At 45.1% G+C, this 13,288-nt stretch overlaps 2 non-coding genes and 1 pseudogene across 2 annotated transcripts; 2 read left to right on the forward strand and 1 right to left on the reverse strand.

Moving 5' to 3' along the window:
* Positions 1-539: 539 nt before the first annotated feature.
* On the reverse strand, positions 540-2,321 carry LOC144172379 (uncharacterized; annotated as a pseudogene).
* A 2,162-nt stretch (positions 2,322-4,483) lies between these two features.
* Positions 4,484-4,555, forward strand: Trnar-ucu (transfer RNA arginine (anticodon UCU)). Its single transcript has one exon. It is a non-coding gene; the product is annotated as a tRNA-Arg (tRNA).
* Positions 4,556-5,439: 884 nt separating this feature from the next.
* On the forward strand, positions 5,440-5,511 carry Trnar-ucu (transfer RNA arginine (anticodon UCU)). The gene has a single exon. It is a non-coding gene; the product is annotated as a tRNA-Arg (tRNA).
* Positions 5,512-13,288: the final 7,777 nt, after the last annotated feature.

Raw genomic sequence — 13,288 nt, forward strand, 5'->3', positions numbered from 1 at the left:
TGCAGCCCCAGGTCGGTGGCGTCTTGCAAGAGGTCTCTGCCCTTGACCTTTGTGGTAATGTATCACCACTCGCGGTTTGGGGCGCTGAAGTGGCCGCATACCACTAGCGCGTCAGCGCCCGCGAGTCTGCTTGCTTTGTGGAGTAGTGCCTTGAATTTCTGCTGGCCGTGGGCTGGGTTGCTATAGACGTTCACCAGGTAGGTGCTCTCTTTTTTTCTTCCCCGTGATGATTTCCACCGCGCAGTCTTCGATGACACTCCTGCCGAGGAGCTCGTGCTCGATGAAGATAATCCCCTTCCTGACAAAGGGGCAGATGGCTCTGCGCTTGCCTTTGGAGGTTTCCCTCTTGCTCGGTGGACTGTCGTTCTACCGGTAGCTCGGGATCTTTGGTATTGCTTCGCTGTGTGTCTCTTGAATCATGATGACGTCCGGCCGTCTGGTGATTTGTTGTAAATGTTGCAGCAACACTGCCCTCTTATGGGTAAAGCCGTTGCAGTTCCAGTGCCAGACCAAAAGGTCTTTCACTAGTGAAGCGGTTGCTACTGTTGTGTGTGTTGTCCCCTCCATGATTCTTGCTGTTTGGCAACGATTTGTGCTTCCATTTCTTCTATTCTTGCTTCTACATTCTTCATTTGCGCTTGGATGTGCGCCGTGAGTTGCGCTTGCTTATGGATCATGAGGTCCTGTATCGTGATATGGACGTTTGCTTTAAGCTGATGTACAGTCTGCTCGAGTGAAGTGAGATGTTCGTCGGTCGTGTGGCTAGCTGCCTCCAGGCGATCGCTCCTGGTGCTTTTCAAGGCGTTGGTGAACTCTGTTTTTTTGGAATATTCTTTTCTTGGTGCCTTCGATGGCACGGCGTTTTCGCGCCGGCTCCGAACGTATGGTGCGTGGGTCCTGTTTTGCCTCCGGCTCGTCCGTAGTCATCTTGTTTTGAGTCGCCTCCGGTGTCAGCTCACGTGTTTGCGGTTTTGGCTGCATCTGCTGTTGTTGTTGCATCGTGAGGAGTGTCGTCAGCGTATCGTTGATTTCTTTCATGGTCGCGTCTTTCGCGGCGATCTTCTTTTAGTCCCTTCATTCATGCGGTCTCTTCATTGGCCGTAGTTGACTTCGGCGGTTGTCCTTTTGTTGGCGCGTTGGTTTCACTGCGTCCACCCATGCGACTCGTTCCTTTGAACGCGACGGCCGTCGGTGGCTGATGCTGCGGTCTCTCTGGCTGCTGGCCCTCTGGCGGCTATTTGAGAGCTGTCGCGACTCCCTGCCGGGAGTTTGGAGAGGGGGCACTAGCAGTGGCGGGAAACTTTTCGGATCCGGTTGTTGTTGCTGAGCTTCCTTCTTGCGCTCCCATTGTTTCTTCTTTACAACATATGGCGTCATGTACCTATTGTTGCAAGCGTTCTCGCAGGTTGGGTGCTGTCCTCCGCAAAGCTTGCACCTGAGTTTGCACTCGCTTTCGTGGCCGTCGCTGGGGTTGGCGATTCCGCAGCCGAAGCAATTTTGGTGCCGTCGCGTCTGTGGCCTATCTTCCCGCATATTCTGCATGCATCAAAGTTTTTGTGGTAAAGCCCGCATCTTATCAGTATGGAGCCGTATTTTACGTAGTTGGGTACTCTCTGTCCGACAAAGAGTACGATGACCGTGGTTGAGTCACCTATACTGTGCGCCTCCACTGCTAGGAGGTAGCATAGCTTCACTATGTTGTCGGTTATCTCTTCTTGAGTGTCGTCTTTGGAAATGCCTCGAATGACACCCTTCACCGTACCATCCGGTGCCGTGTGGTAGGCGCTGACTTTGTGAATGTTGCCTCCGATGTTAAGTGCTTTGACCTTAGAGTATAGCAAGGCTCGCCCCTTATTTTTGGTGCTCACTACAATGATATTTTGTTCTGCATTAGGGCAGATAGTGTCTGCCTTGGCGTCGTCCTTCGTAACTCTAACTGCCGTCATGACGGCCGCCGTGATGACAGACGCCTCTGTGCATGCCACGTTAAGGCCGCCACGTGGTCGCATTACAATCTTGGTGTACTCCCTTGGCATATCGATCGGCATTCTGGCCACTTTCGTGAGTGATGCCACGACTTTCTTAGCAAAGCTGGCTCGAGTCTTGGATCTAGTTTGAACAGTAATGGCGACGGACTCACCACTGTCGTTGACGGCGATGATCTTGACTTGGTTGCCATAGGTCACCCAGCCCTCGGCTTCTTCGGGTGTAATTTCCTCTACTTCTACTTCGATGCACGTGCGTCCGTTGATGCTTTCGATGATTATCGTTGACGCCAGGGTGGTCTCAGTTATCGTGGTCACGTCCATGTCGGACGCCATCGCGGTCGTGGTCGTCACCGAGTTAGGCCTAGCGGCCGCTCCTGTCGGTGCAAGAGCCGTACTCGTGGTAAGCCTACTCTAGGCTTAGCCGCACGCCAGCGCTGCGACAAAGAAAAGTTCACATACAGTGGGCAAATCACGTACTACCGGGTCAAAACTGGTATCGTTCGGTACCCCGTACCTTCGCGCACCTTCTGGTACTAATTATATCGTGGTCACTGCAAATTAGCGCTGCAATAATGGGCAAAATATTGGGAGCCGATGAGAATAACGTCCGTTTCCTTCGGCGACCGCAGCGCCACCACCAACCTCCTAAGAATATTTGCTTTCCTACTAACTGTCCATAGACCACCCCTATCATGTGGGTTATCGACTTCTGTTGACTGAAGCCCGGAACTCTCATCGTCCCTCTGAAGGTTGCAGCGTTTTAGAAGAAAACATTGATGAAATACAGTAGTAGGTGCCTCAGAATTGTTAGGCCGTATCCGAGTGATATGTTGCCTCCGTATATCTGTCAAAAGCACATATATTTCGCCTCAACGAATCAGTCACAGTGATGGAATTGCCGCTGATGGTCCCACAATGTATCTGGCTCTGTGCGGCTCGCGTAAGAAGTCGCTACTGTGCATAAAGAGAAGTAGGGTTAGCAAATCTTCTAATATTATTAGGAAACTACCGTCCTTTTGACGTAGTACATGAAATCAGCGGCAGCCTTGGCTTCCGAAGCCAGTCGCTGCTTCAGATGGCTGTCGGATGAAGGTTACCAAATTTGATAATGTACGCAGATTTCGTTTTTTGGTTACTACCACAAAGTCCATTTTGCTTTTCTTTTCATCAATTATTTTCGCATTGGCATAAAATAAAAAGCAGGCCTAGTATTCTCAGCAAGCCAAACAGCGTATCATTTATTTTTACAGCTTCGATATTTTTACAGTCGTCGGGTATCAATGCAGAATCAGGATGTCTAAAATTCCTACGCCTTTATATAGAACACAAATCCCGCGAGAAACAACGGCGTTTCTTGGAGAAATGATAATGCTTCCACGTTTAGTGAGTCTATATAACGAACCAGGTCAAGAATAAAGCCTGGCGTCAAAAAATCGGTTGATTCATCGGCCCTACAGAAAGGAGCTGAGTGGCTGATATGCCCAAGGTTCAGTGAACTCTGGTGAATATGACAGCCGGTTACGTCGATTCCACTCAAATAGGTTGTGTTTCATCGCCCACTGCAGGGCAAGGCGTCTCTCATTATTGTCGAATTACCCCGGTCCTGTGCAAACTGCAACCAATTTATCCCCGCAAAATTCTTGATCTCTTCCGCCCATCTACCGTTCTGCTGCTCCTGCAACGCTTGCCTTCTCTAGGGATCCACTCTGTTACCCCCCCCCACGTTACCCTGCATCACATGTCCTGTCCACATCTTTTTCTTCTTAATATCCACCGCTACGTCCCAAACATACGTTTGTTCCCTTACCCACCCCACTCTCTTTTTGTCCCTTAATATTGTACTTTTCATCTTCCGTTCCATTGCTGGCTGAGTCATCCTCAATTTAGGTTGAGGCCTCTGAGTGAGCCTGCAAGTTTCTGCCCAGTAAGTGAGTACCGGTAAGGTGCAGCTGTCATTCACTTTCTTCTTCAGGGACAATGCAAGGCTGCTATTAATTTGTGCAGTTGTGTCTATATATATATATATATATATTTATATATATATATATATATATATATATATATATAAAGGCGTGGGTTCGGTCCCCACTCTGGGCGCGTGTTTTTCTTTCTTTCTTTCTCACGTAATAATAAAAGTTAATAATAATGTAACGTCACTAACGGTAAAAAAACCTTCCCCTATGCCTTCTTTGGCGTTGTAGACTGCCGGCATTTCTTTCTGTATTTCCTAACGAGCCCCTCATTTCCAAACCCTATTATCGCGCGAAAGCTTAGCGAGGGCCTCGGTTCTGGCAGCCTTGATGCCAAGGTAGCATAAGAGGGTTTCCCGCCAGTTGACCGCTCATGACAGGCTGTAGACGTTCGCGTCACGCCCCGGGGGTTGAAAAAGAAGGTCCCCTTCTCCCCGTGTAGTCTGAAGTGGCGCTGGCTACCACCCTCAAGCGTCAGATACAGTGTAAATATAAATACCCCAGAAAGTGAAGCAGAACACAGTCGCCCAGATAGCCGAGTTGGTAAGGCATTCGAGATCTAATCGAAAGGCGTGGGTTCGGTCCCCACTCTGGGCGCGTGTTTTTCTTTCTTTCTTTCTCACGTAATAATAAAAGTTAATAATAATGTAACGTCACTAACGGTAAAAAAATAGTCTAACCTTCCCCTATGCCTTCTTTGGCGTTGTAGACTGCCGGCATTTCTTTCTGCATTTCCTAACGAGCCCCTCATTTCCAAACCATATTATCGCGCGAAAGCTTAGCGAGGGCCTCGGTTCTGGCAGCCTTGATGCCAAGGTAGCATAAGAGGGTTTCCCGCCAGTTGACCGCTCATGACAGGCTGTAGACGTTCGCGTCACGCCCCGGGGGTTGAAAAAGAAGGTCCCCTTCTCCCCGTGTAGTCTGAAGTGGCGCTGGCTACCACCCTCAAGCGTCAGATACAGTGTAAATATAAATACCCCAGAAAGTGAAGCAGAACACAGTCGCCCAGATAGCCGAGTTGGAAAGGCATTCGAGATCTAATCGAAAGGCGTGGGTTCGGTCCCCACTCTGGGCGCGTGTTTTTCTTTCTTTCTTTCTCACGTAATAATAAAAGTTAATAATAATGTAACGTCACTAACGGTAAAAAAATAGTCTAACCTTCCCCTATGCCTTCTTTGGCGTTGTAGACTGCCGGCATTTCTTTCTGTATTTCCTAACGAGCCCCTCATTTCCAAACCCTATTATCGCGCGAAAGCTTAGCGAGGGCCTCGGTTCTGGCAGCCTTGATGCCAAGGTAGCATAAGAGGGTTTCCCGCCAGTTGACCACTCATGACAGGCTGTAGACGTTCGCGTCACGCCCCGGGGGTTGAAAAAGAAGGTCCCCTTCTCCCCGTGTAGTCTGAAGTGGCGCTGGCTACCACCCTCAAGCGTCAGATACAGTGTAAATATAAATACCACAGAAAGTGAAGCACAACACAGTCGCCCAGATAGCCGAGTTGGTAAGGCATTCGAGATCTAATCGAAAGGCGTGGGTTCGGTCCCCACTCTGGGCGCGTGTTTTTCTTTCTTTCTTTCTCACGTAATAATAAAAGTTAATAATAATGTAACGTCACTAACGGTAAAAAAAATAGTCTAACCTTCCCCTATGCCTTCTTTGGCGTTGTAGACTGCCGGCATTCCTTTCTGTATATATATATATATATATATATATATATATATATATATATATATATATATATATATATATATATATATATATATATATATATATATATATATATATATATATATATATATATATAAGAGAAGAAAAACTTCGAACAAGGTAAAAGCACGATTGTGGCCTACGTTTCAGCAAAGAGAACTTGCTTTCCTGAGGAAAGCAAGTTCTCTTTGCTGAAACGTAGGCCACAATCGTGCTTTTACCTTGTTCGAAGTTTTTCTTCTCTTGTGTTCTCTACCATCTTCAAAGTTCTACTACTCCCTATATTATATATATATATATATATATATATATATATATATATATATTAATATATATATATATATATATTTGTATATATATGTAGGAACCACCCCAAAAGCTCGCCCGATCAGGCGTACCAATGTGCATCTAATTCTATTCTCAAAAATGATGACATGCGCAACAAACAGCGACAAAGCAAAAGCACGAGGCCGCCTGCCATAATAACTAAATTTTCAAACGCCCTCCCAAACGTAAAGAATTTCCTGCGGAAACACTACCCCATTTAACCAGTAACAACCGACTTAAAAAGAAGTTCCCGGAGGCACAACGGGATAACTGCCGGAGAAATAGAAATCTAAAAGATATCTTAGTGCATCCTAAAACAGTCCTTTAAAACAACCAGGCATAGCCAGCTGCTCCCGTCCCAGATGCAAGACCTGCAGGCACATGCAGACAGACTGCATTGTATAAAGCAATGCCAGTAATTATGTTCGCAACATTATTTCGTGGACTTCATAACACATGGTGTGTATGTTGGAATGCTCAATGTGCCACAAAAAGTATATAGGCCAAACGAGTCAACCTATGAGCCTACGTCTTAACGGTCACCGGGCAGATACTCTTAGCAAATACTCTATAGCTGTAGCACTACCTTTCAACCAACCAGGCCACAATTTTGATGACCTTAAGTTGTATAAACTTCAGTAAAATTTTAACTCTCCCAGTGAAAGAAAATACCGAGAATACTTTCTTATTCACAATATCAACTCCATGGAACCTGGCGGAATAATGCGTCTAGGGGTAACTTGGAATCCTTGGGATAGTCACAGGGAATACAGCATTAGGCACTGCCTTGCATATATCTTACCCAAAGAATATGACCCGTCCCTCTGCTCCTTATGTGGTCACCTTTTTCCTTTTGTTTTCACCCCTTACCTTCCAGTGTAGTAAGCGCAGGCATCCCTCCTATCTTTTCACTTAAATTCCATTTTCATGTTATGTTTTCCTGTTTTTTTTTGCTCCGCTTTGTCGTGTGGCCTGTACGTCCCTCTAACGTTATCTTTTCGTTTTTGAGTTTCAGGAAAGGCCTTTTCCAGGAATGTTGCTGTTGGCCACACGTAGCGTTTCAGTTGTACGGTTATTGCTTTTAGATGCAAAGCATCTCTTAGTCGACCCTCCGTCGTCCGGCGTCCGGCGTCCACACCTCTACTCCTCTCCACCTGTGATAACACCACTCTCCGTCTCCTCCTCTCCACACCACCTCTGCGCTAGCGCGCGCTGCTCCTCCTCTCCACACCACCTGTGTGCTACGCGCACTGCTCCTCGTCTCCCTCTCCAAACCAGCTGTCTAATCACGCGCATGCGCGCTGCTCATCTCTCCACTCCTTGTGATCTGCAAATAAACCCGGTCTGCGCTGCGCTCATTTGATTCTTCGGTACTGCGCTGTCCGATGACTGGAAATGGACGCTAACGATTCCGTCAGCGAACTGGCTGGCACACCTTCAACTAGCGCCAGCCAGCACACTGTCAGAACCACGAGCACCTCTGAAGAAAGAATGCACAGAGGAGAGCTCGCGACGGCGAACGTAAACGGCAGCGTCGGGCAGCGGATTCCTGGCTTCGAGAATGAGAAGCCGCCTTGAAACGCCAAAGGCGAGTAGCTGATCCAGATTGCATGGCTTTGCACCCCTCAGGGTTCCTACGCAGGAAATGGTGTAATTCATTTCTTTTCTCTGTGTGTGTGGTTTTCCCTCCCTTGTTCTTGTTTCTTTCATCTTGTTCCTTTTTTCCTGGAGTTAGTCGCTCTTCCCTTCTCTAACTTGTCGTTTGACTTGATGGTTGAAGGTAGCTTCTGAGAAGGACTCCTCTCACCGCCTCTTCTGCTTCCCGAGTTTCTGAAACCTTTTCGTGGGCCGTGCGGCGGGGCAACAAACACTCTCGCATCCTTTCTCTCCAAGAATTTCCCGGAATATCAACCTCCGGCTGACCTTCCTCTCACCGGCTTCGCGGCTCAAACTGTACAACCTTCTTTCCCCCTGATGATGAATGATGATGATGATTGCCATTGGTTTCCCCTTTTAAGCGGGGTGATGACATGTCATCTTACCAAAAAGGACTAATATAACCACGTTTTACACTCTTGATTTAATACTAGCGCTGCTAAGGGCAGGCACTAAAGCTTATTCGGCACGAAAGACTTTTTTTTGCCCTGTTACAGGTGGTAACTGTCCTAGGCAATATTCCCCTGTCTGCTCTTCGTCCACCAGCATTCTAAACTTCTTTTCGTCCCCTCGACAGCCTTGAGGTTAACTTCCCCTGTGATACCCTTAAATCCCAGGGCTTCTTGAAGCCCAATATCCCCTTCATGTAGATTTGGATGGATACCCTCACATTCTAACACTATGTGCCGCATAGTTTCTGTTTCTTTTCCGCACACAACGCATACACCATCATTTTTTGAATACTTCCCCACAAAACTCTTAGTTCGCAGGCAACCTGCTCTAGCCTCAAAAAGCAAAGCACTGCCCTGGGAATTATCGTAGAAATTTTCCTTTCTGATGTTCATCTTCTCAGCCCTGTACATCTCTAACGACGTTTTAGCTTCCATTTTTTCCCTCCATTAATTCGTTTCAATCTGCCTTGCCTCTTTTTTGGTTACCTTGGCTGTTTTGGATTCTCCACTGTTCTTTCCATATTTCATCGTTACCCTTCTAGTATTCCAATCCACTGCGTGTCCACGCTTTTCAAGTATAGGTACCTAAATACCTTAGCTGCCCACCTTCGTTGCTCCATTGCCCTCAACCTCATCTCAAAGCATATTTCACTCTGAGCTTCTCTAACTTCGAACGACGCCCAGGCCATATCTCCCTGAACTGCTTCGTTAGTTGTTTTTCCATGAGCGCCTAAGGCCAAACGTCCTACCGTTCTCTGGTTTACTTCAAGGCCTGATAGGACGTCTGATTTTACGCAGAGTACAGCATTCGCAAACATGAGACCCGGAACCATTACTCCTTTCCACATTCCTCTTACTACTTCATATTTGTTATACCCCCACAGAGCTCTATGCTTCATTATAGCTGCGTTTCGCTTTCCCTTAACCTCAAGTTGCTCCTCGTGAGTTCCTAAGTAGTTATCCTCTTCGTTTATCGACACTCCCAAATATTTATATTCCTTCACTCTAGGTAATTCGCCTTGCTGGATAGACACTATGTCAGTGGTAGCATCATTGAAAACCTGTATTCCTGACTTTTCTGCACTGAAATTTAAACCGAGGTCGGTGGCTTCCTGGCCGCTTAAGCCGCTGCATATCGGTTTGGTTATCAGCTAAAAGAACGATGTCGTCTGCGTATAACATTCCCAGAATATGCTGTTGTACCACTTCGCCTTGCAGCATATGTGTTAGGCGAAACCCTACTTGACTTTCTTCCAGTTTCTTTTCTAATCCTGCCATGTAAAGCATGAACAGTATTGGGCTCAAAGGGCATCCCTGTTTCAGTCCCCTGATGGATGTTGACCTGCTGTGCTCATTTCTGTCCTTCCCGAGTAAGGTGCACTCTATTTTCTTTATAGATTGCTATAAGGAACTGTACCATCTCGTCATCTAATCCCTGGAGTTTCAACATTCCCCACAGCCGTTCTCTGTTTACGTTGTCATATGCCCCTTTAATGTCCAAGAACGTAATCCATAGTGGTCTATTCTGTGCTTTCGCAATTTCAATGCATTGCGTTATCACGAACAAATTGTCATCCAGTCGCCTGTCTTGTCTAAATCCATTATGCAGTTCCCCAAGTATTTCATTTTCTTCCATCCATGCTTGAATTTCTGATTTTATCGCCTGCATTACGAATCTATACACTACTGACGTTACTGTGAGTGGTCTGTATGAATCAATACTGGCTTTGTCTCGTGTGCCTTTATATATAAATTCACATTACTTTCTAGCCAGTTTTCTGGTATCTGTTTGGTTTCTATCACCTTATCTATTGCCCTCATAAACGATTCCTTACTTTTAGGTCCAAGCAGGTTTATCAGTTGCATTGGTCTGGGCCCACTGCTGTCTCAAAACCTCCTCCCTCAAAACCTCCTCCTATACACTCTCAAACCAACCCGCTTTCTGAATTCCACTTCCTTCTCTCCGCTCCCCTGGGGACATACGCCAATATAAACTGGGCCAGCCAGGCGAAGTATTGCCCTGTTTGCCTTTGTCAAAATCTCTGAAGTGTTGGCAATAATCGTGGTTTCTACCTTGTTCGAAGTTCTTTTATTCTTTTATCTTGTGTTGCAAATACTGCCGCGTGTCTGTCGGTGTTCTATACAGTACTTCCCTTGCTCATTCCTATTCGGAACACAGTGTAAACTTCCTGGACGTAACCGTTACTACCTTCCAAGGTCGGCTTCAAACTAAACTGTATAGAAAACCGACAGACACGCGGCAGTATTTGCACTTCCGAAGTAGCCATTTCAGACACTGCAAGACAGCAATACCTTACAGCCAAGCCCACCGATTTAAGAGATTTTGCTCAAACCAAGCCGACTTTGACTAAAACTGTCGAGCACTCAAGACCCCTCCTGAATAAAAAATACCCGGAAAACGTTATCGACGACGCTATTGTGCGAGCCAACCAATTAGACCGTAACGAAATCTGTAAGAAAAAACCCCGAACGGGAACCCGCAAACTAACTTAGTTTTAACCCACTCATCCTCCGCTCCAAGAGTGTCAACCGTGCTAAAAAAACATCACAATATCCTAATGCAAAGTGACCGCTTAAAAAGCATATTCCCCGAACCACCACGCGTTGTCTACCGGCGTAATAAGAATTTAGGTGACGTTCTTACTAACACTCGTATCAACCGACCGGCAACTACTGGCTGCATGCCCTGCAATAAACCCCGATGTAAAGTATGCCCAGACATGACCACTACACAGCGCGCCACCAGCACGGCTTCAGACTACTACGTAAATATAAAAAGTAACTTTAACTGTGACTCCGCTAATGTCGTATATCTTATAGAGTGCACTGTTTGTAGGCAACAATATATCGGCCAAACTGAAACGCCCTTCGGAATACGCTTCAACAATCACCGCTCTCATGCAAAAAGCTGCCCTTATTTGCCCCTGTCAAGACATGTGAACAGTCCAGGGAATGCATTTGAACATCTTAAAGCAACGATTTTAGAATCCGCCTTCAAAACGAACCACGACCGCGAGGTTCGGGAATCTTATCTCATTTATAAGTTTGGGTCAGCCACACTTGGAGTTAATGAAATTTACGGAAAACTAACGTGCTTATCCCTCGATTAAAATTAGCGGCTTCATAATTTTTGAAACTATTTTTATTATTCCTACCCTCGAGTTTCCAATCAGAATTCGCAGAAACTCTATTAATACAGCAGCTTTATTAGCCTAATGCGGCTCAACAATGCCATTTGTCCTGGGGAAGGAGGCCTCATTCCCACCACCACTTAAGAATGTTTAACTCTTTGTGATCTATTCATGTTTAACCTTTTGTGACCCTACCTATTCCCTGTTCAGTTGCTAGCTTCTGTGAAATGCTCTTTTGAGCCCCCTGTCTATTATCTTCATCCGCGCGGGGCACACCCATCTTCGCTTAACCCCCAACCTGTCTCCCCAGCCACTGAATACCTTACTGTATACTCTTCCCTTTCTTTTCAAACCACGGTTGTCCAGTTTCCCCCATTGTCTGAACTTGCAGCCCGCGCGGCATACGTTGACCCATCATGGTGCAACCTTGAACGCTACGTTGTAACGTTTTTCGCTCTCTCGCTTCCCCCCCCCTTTTTTTTTGTTGTAACATAGGCGAAGCCCGACTGTATGCACACTCTCCATTTCCGAAACATTTTCCGCTCCTTCTCACAGTTTTCTGCTAACCTATATAAGAAATGTGTTCGAAATGTTTGCGACAGCAAAATCATGTAACTTTACTCTGATGAAGGCTAGTCCCGTTGCCGCTACGTAAGTAAACCTTGTTTGTTATTGTTCTTGCTGTGTATCCGACTCTTTACTTATACTATATATATATATATATACATATATATATATAGCAGAACAGAAAGATATGGGACGAGGGACTCTGTAAGGACACATGTCAAGGTTGCAGTCGTCATTGCCAGTGCTATTCGGCTGTTTCCGAAAACATTTAATAGTGCTGAATAACGTGTGTTTGTCATGTTTCTTTGATACAGTGATAAATAGGCGAAAATATGTCGAGAAAAAATAAAACTTTTTTATAAACCCCCCCTGTAAAGTTGAGAGAGGAGCCGCTGCGGGGTAGCGTAATTGGTTAACGACCCGCACGCGTTATGCGGAGATATGGGTTCGACTCCCGCTCCCGAAAAAACGGCGGATTTTTTCTCGACTTATATTTTCGCGTATTTATCACTGTATCAAAGAAACATGACAAACACACGTTATTCGGCACTATTAAATATTTTCGGAAACAGCCGAATAGCGCTGGCAATGACGACTGCAACCTTGATATACATATATATATATAAAAATGTGTATATCAATAAGTAACAATATATATATATATATAAATATATATATATATATATATATATATATATATATATATATATATATATATATATATATATATATATATATATATTCCGTAATTTCGTTATATTTTTCTGATTTTTTGTATTTTCAAAGTTCTGTTGGGGCATATATTCCCGCTCACGATGTTATAACAATCACAGGTACAACTTCCCCGAATCCTGTGTTATTGTGGAAATGCCAGGGATTATACTCTTGGACATTTAAAGCAATATTTATATTTTTCATAATTTTTTAGTTTCTCAAAATATTGTTCGACCAATATTCTGCATTTACGCTATCCCAACGATTTCAGGTTGAAGACTCGCGAAATCGACATTATCGTGTAAATCGTGTGGGTTACTTGGTTCGTCATTTTTTGTTACTTTTTTATAATTAATTCCTCAGGTTTCCCAAAATTTCTTTCGATCATTTATCTTCATGTGCGATAATACACGAGGTTGAACTTCCACAATAACAACAGGTGGAACTTCCACGAAATATCCATTATTCAAGAAATGAAGGGCGTGATACGGTTCGCTATTTTTTCTAATGTTCTCATATTTTTCAAGTGGTGTCTTTGAATCCGTGCTGAGTGATAGTATCAGGCTTAAGAGAGGTGTCCAGGAAAGATCTATCTCGTCACCTCTTTTTAATTGTTGTGTTAATAGCTTAGTTACTGTTGTTAAACTTAGAAAATTTATCTACCCGCTGGTGACACCCTGCTATTTTCTGGCATCTTTGCTTATTCATTCGCTGTTTCAGATATTCAGGATGATGCTGGATATCTATCCGCTTGGTT

This window comes from Haemaphysalis longicornis, unplaced genomic scaffold, assembly GCF_048455015.1.
Source record: "Haemaphysalis longicornis isolate Haplotype H1 unplaced genomic scaffold, Haemaphysalis longicornis Haplotype H1 scaffold_20, whole genome shotgun sequence".
Taxonomy (NCBI): domain Eukaryota; kingdom Metazoa; phylum Arthropoda; class Arachnida; order Ixodida; family Ixodidae; genus Haemaphysalis; species Haemaphysalis longicornis.